Below are 14,922 nucleotides of genomic sequence, written 5' to 3' on the forward strand. Positions count from 1 at the left end.
TTATGGACTGCTGGGAAACACTTCGTAATTCCGAAGGTTCTTTATTCCGAAGGTTCGTAATTCCGAAACACGTAAATTGCCTATACCTCGATGTTCGTTAATCCGAAAACGTAAAAGGGTTCGTTAATCCGAACATTTGTGGCGTTATTCCGAAGGTTTGTTATTCCGAACGTTCGATAATCCGAAAACGAAATAAGGTTCGATGTTCCGAAGGTTCGTTAATCCGAAAACGAAATAAGGTTCGTTGTTCCGAAGGTTCGTTAGTCCGAAAACGAAATAAGGTTAGTTAATCATTTAGTTTTCGGACTAACGAACCTTCGGAATTACGAACCTCATTTCTTTTTCGGATTAACGAACCTTCGGAATAACAAACCTCATTTCGTTTTCGGACTAACGAACCTTCGGAATTACGAACCTTCGGAAATACGAACCTTCGGAATAACGAACCTTCGGAATATCCGAACCTTCGGAATAACGAAGCTTCGGAATTACGAATGTATGCCGGACTGCTGTCACATAAGAACATAGCATACATAATTTATAATGTTTGTTTAAAGGTACATCCTCCCTATTAAGGGAGCGAAAGGATAAATAAACAAACCAGTGCAAAATCAAGAACAACAACACGAAGAAAAGAGTAACGAAGCCACCGTCGTGGGCACTGATGCGAATATATAGTGTGCAGATCAATGGTGGTTTGGGAAGTTCCTGGGGTGATATTTCTTTATAATGCACTTTAGTCTGAAGGCAAGACTAGCTTCCTGAGACGTATTTGGGCTATGGGCATCACAGCAGTATTGATCATTAATTGACTAACACTTTAGGTCTTAAAGGGACACAACAGTCAGAAAGAAGGGAGTGAAATCATAAATAGAAGATTTTGATGAAATTTATTTAACTTGAATATTACTTTTATTATATATATTGGAAATACGATAATAATGATATTAATAAATCAAATCAATCAAATCAAATCAAATGAGTATGAAATGCATGAAAGAGTAACAAATTTAGTAATTGTAATTTAGTAATACTTTACCTGTTTACAATTTAAACGTTTCGTTTGTCAATAAAATAATATTCAGAAAATTGACTTTATAAGCGTTAATCAATTATTGAATTGATTTATAATAATTCTATAATTGTTTTTAAATCTAATTTTGGTTTAGACTTTTTATAAAACGCAATCGATAAGCAGTGTCATGAAAGTGTAAAAAAGGAAAATAGGTACTGGACATACTTCATCTTCATCTTCATCTTCATACTATAATATTGCATGAATTCATGTTTCGTATTTGAAAATGTATGCCCATTCTGCTTTATAGATGTATTAATTAATTCAATTAGTATAAGTTTGAGATTGTCATTTTTCCAAGCAACCTGCTTATGATGACAATCCTTCTCCTGCAAATTGTGAATATCATATAGTTAATCATTTTTGTCTGAAATTATCTTTTTAATACTCTTTATTTATGATTCATGCCAAAAATGCTAGCATATTATGTTTATTATGTTATGAAAAATGTTTTATACGAATGTTATGGATGCAGAAGAAAACAATAAATCAAATCAAATCAAATACTCACAGAGTTATTTATTTCCATACTTCTGAAATAAAACAAAATGGAACACAAAATTGGACTCTTGAAGGTCAAGTTCACCCCAGAAGGAAATTGATTCGAATCAATAGAGAAAAATGATAAAAGGCATAACACTGACATTTTCATCAAGATCGGATGTAAAATAAGAAAGTTATGAAATGTCAAAGGTTACCTTTTTTTTCACAAAACAGTTATTATGCACAACTCAGTGATATGTAAATAAAAGAATCGATGATGTCCCTCACTCCCTATTTGTTTTTTATTGCTTGAATCATACAATAATCTAATATTCACTGATTTGACAATAAGGACGCTCTTGCTTGAACCACAGAATGTTAAAACAATGGTCATTCCACATGTTCAGGGAGAAATAAACGTTTGATTCACATGACCATGGAGAATTATAATTTATTTCATTTTTTTGTCAGTCTTTTTTTCAATTCTTTTGGGTTTTATATTTAGATACGTATATAAGATAATTATTTTATTTTTGCTATCAAATATGTAAATATAAATGATTCAATCATATTAATTATAACAAATGTATATTATGACAGGGCCGTTGTAGAAAACAGTTTTGAAAGTGACAATGCCACCCTGTGTAGATAAAACTACAAATAAAATGAAATGAATAAATAAATAAATAATTATATTTCATGTAGTTAAATATTAAATAAATAGTGAGTGGATGATGTCATTAGTCTCCTCATTTGCATACTGACCATTGTGTGAATATAACTGTTTTGTGAAATTAAGTGAAACTTTAGAGTGTCATAACTTACATATTTTCCAACCGATTTAGATAAAAAAAAATTCCCGGTGTTAAGCTTGTTTGATTTTTCTCTTTTTATTGAAACCAACTGTTTGTTGGAGTGGACTTGTCATTTAAGTGACATACCAGGGCCCCGTCTTATACAAAGAGTTACGATTGATCCGATAAATCCTAACTCTATGAAAATCCATCAGTGTCATGATAATTTTTTCTACAAAAAATATGCACAATGACCTCTGTATGCAAAGAGAAGAACAATGAATTTTCCAGAAAACAATGAATGCATGAATATACATCATAGCTAGAAAATATTTTGAACAAACATGCATGAGAGATGTTGACATTGCTGGCCGTCCATAGTTGCCATTGATCGGATCAATCGTAACTCTTTGTAAGACGGGGCCCAGCTCATGAAAATAAAAAATCAAAGATGGTTGCTTCGGAACGCAGAGTCCTCTGTTTTTTTTAACAATACCTTTGAAAAGTTTTAAGTGTCTCTGTACTTAAATGAAAAGAAAATGACAAAGGAAAACACTTCACGGTGATCCTCATTGCAATTCCCCACCTTATTTTGAGAGAAATTTCACAAGACATCAAACAAGCCATTCATCAGCCCGAGATCAGTTCTGTCACGTGACCTAAAATGCCCGCTCAAGCATGCATCCATCATCTACCATCCCGGGGTCAAAGGTTAAAAGCATACGTCATTTTGCGTTGGAGTCGACAGCGTGTAAAGAGCTTTCCAGTAATTATTCGTGATGCCTATTTATTATCATGGCGAAATTTATACCTCCAAAAGGAGAACAAGAAAAATTAGAAAAATCTGAAAATAAAAAAGAGACAACAGGAAAAGTGCCGTGAACATCTCAGCCTTGTTCCTTTACTTACTCCCCCTCTCCCTCTTTCATCTTCTCCCCACCCTCTCTCTCCCTCTACCTCCTTTTTTCATCATGCTGTAACTAACCCCCTCCCCCTTTCTCACCCCTCTCTCTCCATCCCTCCTTTTTTATTCTACTCTGACTATTTCTTTAGATGGACAGAACCAGGATGTGAGTGTACAAAAGATGATTTTTTTTTAAAGCAAACAAGTGCACACCAAGTTACAGTAATGCATATAGCATTTCAATTTATTTGAAATCAGGACAAAAGAGCATTGTACATTAAATGCCTTGGTCACGGGCATAGGTGCCGGCGGCGGGTGGGGATCGAACCCCGGACTTTCTATGTATAGCCTGGTGCCTTAGACCACTCGGCCACGGCACCTCCACCAAAAGGTGATTTTTGGTGGATATTTTCGAAACAGCCACCAAAAGGTTTTGGGAAATGGTACAATGCTACTAATCATATGAAATAAGATAAAATGAAATAGGGTATTAAATGATAAAGAGCACATTATACATTTTAGGGCGGAATTGCACTTCGTAATTTCCAACTTTTTAACTGAAGCCCCCTTTCTCTCTCTCACCCTCTTTGTTTCTCTTTCTCCCTCCTTCTCTCACCTAATCCCGAGCCCCCCTTTCCCAAAATATTTTCGACATTCTACTCTATTTTATTCTTTTATATCATCTTTCACGGTACAATTTTAACATTGTCTAATCATTCTCTATAATTGAACACAATTCCAGGTACGTATTTTACAAATAATTGCTATCATTTTGACATGATTTTTTTAATTTTGGAAGCTCACACTTCTAAGCAAAACTGAATCAGCCGAGGTGTAATTTCATTACCCCCCCCCCTGATATTTGGGTTTGTTTTGTTTTGTCTGTTCACAATCAGCGTATGGCGATATCGACCCCTTTGAAAAAATACTACAAAGCGATGACCTGTCCCAGACCCTTTGTCCGAACTATGGCCTCTTGACCACTAATACAATATAGAGTGGTTATTATTGTCCAGCGGACGTAGCGAGACCAGCTGTCAGATGGTCAAGCCTCTCCCCTCCCCATGGGTTCTTCGCTGGACATGCCCCTCTCCGAGTTGATAGCAGACTAAAATCATCAAACCTGTTCATTTCCTTTCCCATCATACCTTTAAAAGAAAAGCAACGGCCAGTGAAAAAACGTCTGCCATGTTTATGTCGAAATGCAAGCAGTGAAAACAAAACAATTTATTTTTATAATCTTTATGTTTTCTTGTCAGTACTGTCAAATCATATCCATATACGCTGAAATAACCCCGAGAGATAAAAAGAAAATGTCAAGTTATCAAGTCTGTTATATTCTAAAAATCGTGACACTTTTTTAACTTATTGGGTTTTTTTGAACATGAAAAAAATCGTATTATACGGTTGCAATCGTCATGAAACGCGGCTCATTTGTGGCATGTTTGGCGCCCTCTTCATTTCATGACGATCCTTATCAATAATTCTACTCTCAGCGTGCTCAACGTTCTTAATTGGGTATCTCGGTTTTGTTTTCTTTTTTGTTTTGTTTTGTTTATTTTTTTATTTGTGGGTGCTACACAATGTTTAATCTCGTGCTGCGCACAAACCCGCGATAATTCTGTTTTGCTAGACTAGAAAAACGAAATACAATGAGAGTATCATTGTTATCAGCATTTTTTTTTCATTTGTAGTATTATCATATTAAGGACAGTGCAAACATATAAATGTGATAATTTTGAACTGGTTTCCAAAATAGAGGGCGCGTCATTTGATAGATTCTTAAGATAATTTCGAAATAATCTAGAATAATCTTGTGCATGTTCTTCAGTCATGTTTGTAACACTTGCCAGTGTGAACCGAATCTTATTTCTGTGTATTTCTATTTACAGAGACCCAATAAATTTTATGGTATCATTTTGTCCTTTACTAGTAAATGATCGTGATGATATATTATCTAGATAGTCTCGTCATCAAATAAAATTAGTAGAAACAATAAGTGATCTTAAAAAAAATTGATATGTGAGGTCTCGTCACCCGACTTAACTCAGCGTTAATTTATATCATGTGGTCATATTGGTCGATTTTTATTTCACTTTGACCAGCCTGTTTGACTTTTGACTTAGTGACCTTTTTTTACCATAGTTCGGAGTATTCAATATAAATGCATATTTTGTCAAATTTAAAAAATTGACAAAATACCATCATTAGTTGACGAAATGGAATTCAAACCATCTGGGCTTTAGACTAAATGAGAATTAGACTAAGGGAATAATTCAAGTTTTGAAACCAAATTGATATGGTTTAGCCGGTGTAGTTTAGACTATTTTGAGAAGAATATTGGCCAGTATGAGGGGGGGGGGGGGGGGGGTACGTACGAGTCTCTTTCATGAAATAATCGCCTATTTATGCCCTTTAGATAATGCAAACCGAAAATGATACCCAAACAGTCAGGCGATTAAAAATGAGTATATGAAGATATTTTCGTGGGTATAGCCCGCGCAATCTAAAACTGCTGAAGCTTAGGTGTCCACTCAACGGCTTCTCAAAGGCTTCCTTTAGATTTTTGGGTTGACATCTGACGAACTGCTCTTCATAGCCCATTTCGACTTGCAACGTCATTTACACGGGTCTAACTAATTATGACGAAAAGTGCATACTTGATATGCACACAGACAAAAATTAATATGCACACAGACAAAAAAATAAGTAAAGATACGTGGTTTTATCTGAACGAAGAAGAAATTGATGGTGCTGATGATGCTGCTCTTGATGCTGCTGCCTCAGATGATGATTATGACGACGACCGGGGAGACGATGAAGATGATGATGATAATGATGATTGATGGTGGTGGTGATGATGATGGTGATGATGATAGTGATGATGATGGTGGTAATGGCGATGATTGTGACGACGACGGTGATGATGATGATGATGATGTGTATGATGATGAAGATGATGATGATGGTGGTGATGATGATGAAGATGATGATGACAATGACAGTGATGATGATGATGATAGTGATGATGTGGATGATGATGATGATAATTATGATATGATGATGACGGTGGTGGTAATGATGATGATGATCATGATGGTGATGATGGTGATGATGATGTATATGATGATGATGATGTTGATGATGATGATGATGACGGTGGTGGTGATGATGATGATGACGACGATGATGATGATGACGATAAAGATGAAGATGAGGATGATGATGATGATGATGATGATGGTGATGATGGTGATGAGGAGAAGGATGTGAGTGATGATGATGATAATTATGACAATTTTGATGATTAGACTAGAAATATTGTTTTTAAATAAAAATCAGGGGTCATTACAATAATACTAATAAAAATAGATTATATTAAACTACTACATATTTTAAGAAACCACATCATTTTGAAAATAGATGGATCTCAATATAACGCTGATATTGAAATGCAGTATTGAATATTGCATTACAAGCCATAATTATCAAATTAACCAATTACTTTTGGAATTTCTCTCTCTCCCCCTCTCTCTCTCTTTCTCCCCCCCCCCTCTCTCTCTAAGAATGTACGATGCTCCAACCCTTCCACTTATCGGGACCATTCCCCTTTTTTTTCGTAAGAGCTCGCCGCTCGATGTCCGTATCCCGATCGTCATCCTGCTAATCGACGGGAAGGCACCGGGAAGACAGAGGGCAGGCCGGCGGGCGAGTAAATACTCCATGTTTATTTTTAGGACCTCGGCCTAATCAATGGAACACCTCGTGCAAGTGCAAACAACTCACTATCCCCGTCCGCCTACCCGAATCTTCGGAAAATCTTCGTGAAATCTCTGTTGTTTTTATCACAAGCTAGGGGCCGTGAACAACATTCGGAACTTAAGATCTAGGAGGTTTTTGGCACAAACAAGAAAGGAAAATGTCGATGCGAGACGAGTTCATAATGTTAAGGCAATAACCCATCGTGGAGAGAGGACGTAAAGTCGTAGGTCCCGTTGTTATAATTCGATCCATATTCCTAATTACTGGCGTACAGATGGGGGGGGGGGGCTCTAGCGGACTCCAAAATCAAACAATACGTTCTGTATGATATTTAAATATATGTATAAGCTCCCAGGCACTTCATTATCATGTTCAAAGTAAGATTGGATGAAACAGCCCATCTCCCTGCTTGTTTGCGCTATCAGCACATTAAACTCCTTCTAACATCTACATTTCCTTTTATTTGGGACCTTTTTGACGTCAGACCGTGATTTGTTCTGATCTTTTGAAATCTCGACTTGATAACAAATTCCTTGTCATAAACTAAACTCTAACAGCAGAGATTTGAGATTTGACGCATTATTACTCTGCGAATAAAGAGCGCGTAAACCGGTCACTGTTTCATTTAAAATCCTCACATCCCGCAAGCAGATAGCAAACACAGCCTCGCACTATTCGCAAATAAAAGCGCGCGAATTTGATCCATCGCCGCCCCTCCACCGTCTGGTCAAGTAATGCCGACCTTGTCGAGCACAACACTGCTGAATTCCGGTGCTCGTGCTCGGGCCCGACCACGAGGTCATTATGTTAATCGATTGGGTGTATCGAGCGATCACGATATTTTGTGCGCATCGTCTGCCAGAGTGCCAAAGGTACTCCCCTTTTCGCGCCTTGTGATTTGCTGGGTAAATAGCAAAAGAGTGGATTTGTAATGGTCAATAATCACAGAAATAAAGCTCGCTACGCATACCAATTTATGGGAAACAAAGTACCGCCCCTTTATTATAGTCTCAGCAAAAATTGTGTAAAATGTGTTTTCTTGTCACTGGCGTATAGATGAGGGGGGGGGGGGGGGGTGGGTCGACCAAGAAAAAAACATTCAAAGGGAAGAATTAAAAGAAAAACAAAGATAGAAAAAAATGCTGAGATATCATACTATTTCTGGGGTGTAATATCATGTCAAAATCTATCAGAAAAAAAATAGATTTGTATTCTAAAAAGGTCATATTTTCCTCACTCGCTTCGATCACTCGGGACCTTTTCTTTTGGCTCATTACGTCACTAGTGTTTGTCTTGTGGTGATTGATTGATTGATTGGTGGTGATTTTTTTACCTGATTGCTAAGAAAGCATGAATGCTTGTAAGCAAGCAACCAGAGGACCGACGGCTTAAGGTCCCCTCCGAAGGACCTGGTACTGAGGATTAATGCCTTACCAAAGGGCACTAGCGCACCAAGTGGGAATCGAACCCGGGTCACCGGAATACGAGTCCCCCGCTCTACCGACTGAGCTATCGCGCCTCCTGGTGCTAATCATTGATTACGATCCGAGATTGCTATATGATTATTATTTAAAAAAAAATGAATTCGCAACCCCCCCTGCAGTTGAGATTTAAAATACAAAACCGTAAAACAAAACCAAAAAACAACCCCCACCAAAAAAAAAGGTCAAGGGGCACCTGCCATCTTGCTGTCCGACTGGTATAGTGATTATTACAAAGGAATCGCATGCCCTATTTTAAAACATCATTAATCCATTTCGGAAAAAAATATGAAACAATAGTATCATTAATACGATGAATATTATCTTTATTGCTATTATTTCTTAGCTTGTTTCCTTGGTGTGGAACAATCAATTTTGCATTTTTTTGCGACAAAACCCCTTTTTTTCTATTTTGTTTTCATTGTGTTAATATCATTCGTCTATCAACTAAAATGCGAATCAATATTGAATCAGTGCTCCTCGATCCCTTTACATTATTTTACAAAAAAAAACACATTCCGTCACAGATGCCCTTATCATGCAAATCCACCACGCCTGGCGCTATGCCAGTGTAGTCTCTGAGAACACAACTGACGCTAACTGAGAACTACTAAAATCCACTTACATTACCACCGTCAAAAACACATCTTCTCTTTTAAACTCAAAAGCAAATAATTAAATTTGTTTTGTTGTTTATAACCATGATTTATCTGGACTCACATTTTTTACCGGACTCAAATTCAGAAAAAAATGTCTTCAGTTACAAATTAAAGCCTGCCATCAACGTCAATTACAAAATGATAGACACTTGATTACAGTCTCTATTTTTTTTTTCTTCTGTTTTGTTTTATTCTTCTACTTCTTCGTTTTTTCTCATTTGTCTCACTATTTTTCTCCTATAGATTATGCACCTATATATGAAGAGCTCACTTGCATAAGGGGTTAGGTCCATTTTTCATCAAATTTGATTTTTTTTTGTCTCAATGTATAGATTCTTAGTAGGTCTATAAGATGATACCAAAGAAAAGTTGAAATTCCCATTAAAAAGTGATCTAAAATGGCAAAGAAAAATCACTTTTTTTTCAAAAGGGGTTGGGTCCATTTCAGTTTGTTGCAAAAGGGGTTAGGTCCACGCAAATTTTTTTGGAAAAGAATATTTAAAAAAATATGAAGATTTCTTTTATACCCAATTTTATGTTCTCATGGTAGGGTATCATGAACATTTAGTTTCGCATAAGAATATTGCAATATGGGAGAGTGGACCTAACCCCTTTTGCAAACAAACTATTCTGAAGAGCTCATTTGTCAAAAGGGGTTAGGTCCATTTTTCATAATTGTTTATTGTTTACTGTCTCAAAACCTCTATATTTTTTTTAAATCATTCTGAGGAAAACAACAAAATTTGAAATTCACATGAAAACGTGAATAAAAGTGGCAAAGAAAAATGACTTTTTTAGTCAAAATAGATTGGATTCATTTCAGTTTAGTTACAAAAGGGGTTAGGTCCACAATGATAATTTTTAAAAGGATATATAGAAAAAATTGAAGACAGGTAGATTTCTTTTATACCCAATTTTATGTTCACATGATAGGGTAGTATATCATGACAATTTAGTTTCTTATAAGAGTAATGCAGTAAGTGAGAATAAAAAACATGGTTTTTCTCGGAATGGTAAAAATTGACCTAACCCCTTTTGCAACTAAACTCTTCATATTTTCTTTTTCTTCAGTTCTTTCTTAACTTCTTTCTTTCTTTCTTTTTTCTTTCTTTCTTTCTTTTCTTTATTACCCATCTTTTATTTCTCTTCTCCACTCCTTTCTCGTCTTCTTTTCCTTCTCTTTCTCATGTTTCTTCTTTTTCTACTTCTTCTTCTTCTTCTTCTTCTTCTTCTTCTTCTTCTTCTTCTTTTTCTTCTTCTTCTTCTTCTTCTCCTTCTCCTCTTTCTTATTCTTCCTCTTTATCTTCATCTTCTTCTCAAAATGACAATTGATTACAATTTCAATAAATACGAGATAGAACAGTATTCTGTTACAGAAGAATGATGTTGAGAAAATGAATTTGCTGGCATCCTTCCACTCGGTGCGTTGTACGTGTCGTATTATTTCGTTTTGTTACGTTACTTTTTCTCCAATAGTTCATTGTCCCTTTTCTCAGGATAAATCCAAAACCCTTTCTTTACGTTTACAAACTCCAGGCAAATTACTCCTTTGCCACCCCTGTGTTTGAGACACCCTGGTATAATAGAGCGATGAACGAAAAATAATTGCTTATTTCTTTCATCTATATAGTTCTCCGTGATTACATCGGTCTCATGGTCAAAATTAATTTCCCTTCCTTTGTTTTCTGACACGCGACTCCGTCTGTCCTCATTTTGTGACCGTATTACAGATTACGTAATCATCAAACGAACAGCGTTTAAGCCTATCGACCCGCCTGGGGAGCTCAATGGGATAACATGAGTGCTCGCGTGCCCCCTCTCCTAATATCGATTAACTAATCCGATTTTGATTTCATTGGGACCCGACTCTTGTTCTGCAGTAACGTACGAAAGTATTCATCCTTCTTTGTCTGACGAAAACAAAGCATTTTTGTTGTAGTCCCCCAGTCGAAGATCAGAGGACACGATGATGTACATCGCTTGTACGGTATTGATGTTAGATTATTGTATACCTCCTTGCTTCGAAATATTCCTTGAGAGTATATTCACCTCAGTAACTCAGTTCAGTTCAGCTCAGTTTGGTTTATTTTAATTTCAACTCAAGTCAATAATAAGTTGATGTATTTGCATATAAGTTGATGACCTACTCAGAATTTATGTTTAGTATATGCATATAATGGTGAATGCGGTTGTGTGTGTGTATATATGTGTGTTTGTAATAGTTTTCCATTCTATTTTTAGCATCTTAACCTTATTATATATCTTTTTTTTTCTCTCCTTTTGTATCTTGTAGATTAGTATATCCTATGTTTTATGTTAATAATCATAAGTATTCCAGGGCCCTACTCACAAGCTTTGCTTTTAAAGGGGTCCTAAAACCAATTCGTCTATGCTATAATCTAATTGATGTATGTTCATGTACTCATTTACGTTGTATGTATATCTATTTTGATTATGATGTGATGTTTTTGGTTTTGAATAAATAAACTTGAACTTGAACTTGAAAAAAATAAATCATTACAAAGATATACAGTAAATGAATATACAAATATATACAGTATGACAATATGACATAATATATATATAATAGATAAATATATATTTACAATAGACACTAAACAATATGATAATCATATTAATAATGATATATATACAATGAACTAGATAATCATGATAATAATAACTGTAGAGTATTTATGATAAAGCATTTTGCTTATAACTTCTTGTATTCATCTTAAATATTTAAATAAAAGTTGAGGAAATGGAGGGATCCACTCTAAATATGAACGATTATTTGAAATTGCACTCAAAATTAACTATTTACAACGTTTTTACACTAATTTGTTTATTAATTTCATTTATTATTAAATCAAATTAATGGAATACAAAACATAAAACTTTTTTTCTGATAGAGTTAGATTACAATAAATATAAATATAAAGAAAAAAATTTAAAGCTATGAATTCAAGCGTTTTTTATGACAAAAGATTTTGTATAATTCATATTAAGAAAAAAAGAAGAAATTTAATGAAGAATGGAAGAAAATCAATGTTTATTTGAAATGAATTGAGTTGAAAGCGTGCACTACTTACAAAATGAAAGTGTGTGAACGCGAATAATAAAAAAAAAGTGTTCTTTTTTATTCATTTGTCTGCAATGAGAAGAACAATATAGTAAGTTCTTAATACATATCTATTTCCTGGCTACAATCTAAATCGTTACCATGGTTACTAGATACTAGACAAGTTTGTCTAATGGGGATTTTTTAACCACCCCGGAATGTTCATTTATAATTCGGCCCCGAGATTGACCATTGACCAGTCTTTCAAAACCACCCTTTTTCTTGAAAATCGTTTTTTTGATACCCTTAACGAGTGCACGCGCGGCCCGCGTCCAAAACTGAAAAAACAAACATCCCTTTAAACGCGTTTTTTGGGGTCACGCAGGTGTACAGCAATATATTTGACTGCCCCCGCCCCGAATAAGAACGAGTATATCTAGAAAATGTAACTACAGTCGCATTTGGAAAAAAAAAGTTTTCGTATCGATGTTTTTCATCAAATAAGTATGACATCCATGGAATTTCTTCGTTATCACTCAGTTGTATATATATTTTGGGGTAATCTTCTTGAAAGATTTGTATTCAAATATTACTCGCATATAATACACACGTACACGTATACAAAAACAAATATAACTTATGGTATATATTTCATTCGAAAGCATAAATAAGATAAAGATATATAATTCAAAATAATTCATGGAAATTATTTTAAGTACTGGTTGAATATATTGTAAATAATAAGTACACATATTATTCTACATAGTTTGTATATTCGCTTCTCTTTTGTAATTATAATATCATGATACATGAAACTAAGTATGGCTGCCTGAACGTATCAATAAAATCATGATCAAATATCAATTTACTATGCCTATATTTTTTTATTTTTTCAAGTTTTAAAAGTTCTTGCAAATACTGATGAATTTATATTTATGTTTCTTATAAATCAAATGAATTAATTTCTTTTAATTATTGATTTAGTGGGTCAATTGAAAGTGAGTCAATGCTTGTATTACAAGCCAAGAAACGGTGAATTAGAATGGATATGTATTTACCGCTGAAACCCAACCCATATACCAACCCACACACATAACACGAGTAGGCTCTTCTGCTAATCGCTTACGAGTGTTGTTGAAATATCACTTCAGTATCTCTCAAAGAACTCCTCATCGCCACTTATGAGCAATCTGTAAAATTTATTCCGCATTGTTTTTTGACACAACGCAATGATGGAAAACGGATGAAGAAGGAAAAAAGAAAGAGGGAGAGAGAAAAAAATATATACCGTTCCGCTGAGAGAGCGTAGTTGATGCGCGCCTTTCGTCTTGTTATGTCTTTAAACGCCAAGAGGTAAACTTATTTTCACTACAAATATGACAAACACCCCGACCTTGGAATATTGTTTGAAAAAACAAATAGGGACAAGGAATATGAAATACTTAAGCATAAATCGGTATGTAACATACTATTTGTATTTATGCAATGCATCATTTTGAATTTGGTGTTTAGTTCTCTACACTGATAGTTACTACAAGTAAATGTTACAACTTTGGCGCGCTTTCGTACCAGCTATTGAAAGCGCGGGAAATAATTTCAGTCATCATTTACAATTAGAACGGGAATACGCACACGAGCAAGGACAAACACTTGTCATAAATCATTTTAATATTGAAAATTCACATGTCTTTACTGCAATTCATAAAAAAAGGCTTATTTCAATGAATGATTCGGCAGTTTGAGAGTTCCGCCGAGTTCAACTCGATTTCCTCGTCATTTCCCTCAATAATTAGGCCTACCATCCCCCACACGTTTGTTTGTTCGGAACCCTGTCCTAATTTTTAGTAAGTGAATAAATTAAGTAAACAAATAAATAAATACATGAATAAATAAACAAATAAATAAATAAATAAATACAAAAAGGAAAAAAGAAGAATCGTTAACACCCAAGGTTTCTTTAGAGAAAGGATAAAAAAAATAAAAAATAAAGAGTGCATCTTGAAAGGGTGATATTTAATATCAGACTGAAAGAAAAGGCGCATTTCAAAGAATTGGTGATGCGACTTTTCAAACAATGGCGCGAATCTTTTCATGTTTTGTCATCGCGCGTGGTACTACTTAAAATCAAGTCCTTCAAGCTTTTAAATGCAAGATTCCGTATCACCTTTTCCTTCCTTTCTCCCCCTTTTTTCTTGCTTCATTTTTTTTCAATCTCCACTTTTCCAAGTGGATGATTTCCTCTCTCCAAGCTCGTCATTAGCTTCTTCGGCCGTCTAGTTTTTCCCCTCGACCTCTTGGTCCGAAAAGTGTTTTTTTTTATTGATGGCACGCAGCCGTAAATGTGCCAAGGGAGATTGGAAGTGAGGAATATAAACTATGATTCCGGGTGCTTTACTTCTGCAACTTAAAAGGGGTTATCCTGTTCAGGCCATCTTCAAGAGCACTTCTGGGGGAGTTTTCTTTTTAATTGACGGCATGCGTGGTTTCACGCCAAGGAGAAAGCTTCGAGAGAGAGTGATGACATCTGATAAGAAATGGAACAAGATGGATATATCTTGAAGTTCAATATTTTATGTTTTTTTTACTTTCGTTATAAAATTGCGATACATTATTGTAAAAAGGCGCGAAAGCTGAACGGATATCGTTATTACGAAGAATTCCAGTTTAATGAAGATTGAGAGAAAGGTAAATGTGGTATATCTT

This window comes from Lytechinus pictus, chromosome 4 (genome assembly GCF_037042905.1).
Source record: "Lytechinus pictus isolate F3 Inbred chromosome 4, Lp3.0, whole genome shotgun sequence".
NCBI lineage: Eukaryota > Metazoa > Echinodermata > Echinoidea > Temnopleuroida > Toxopneustidae > Lytechinus > Lytechinus pictus.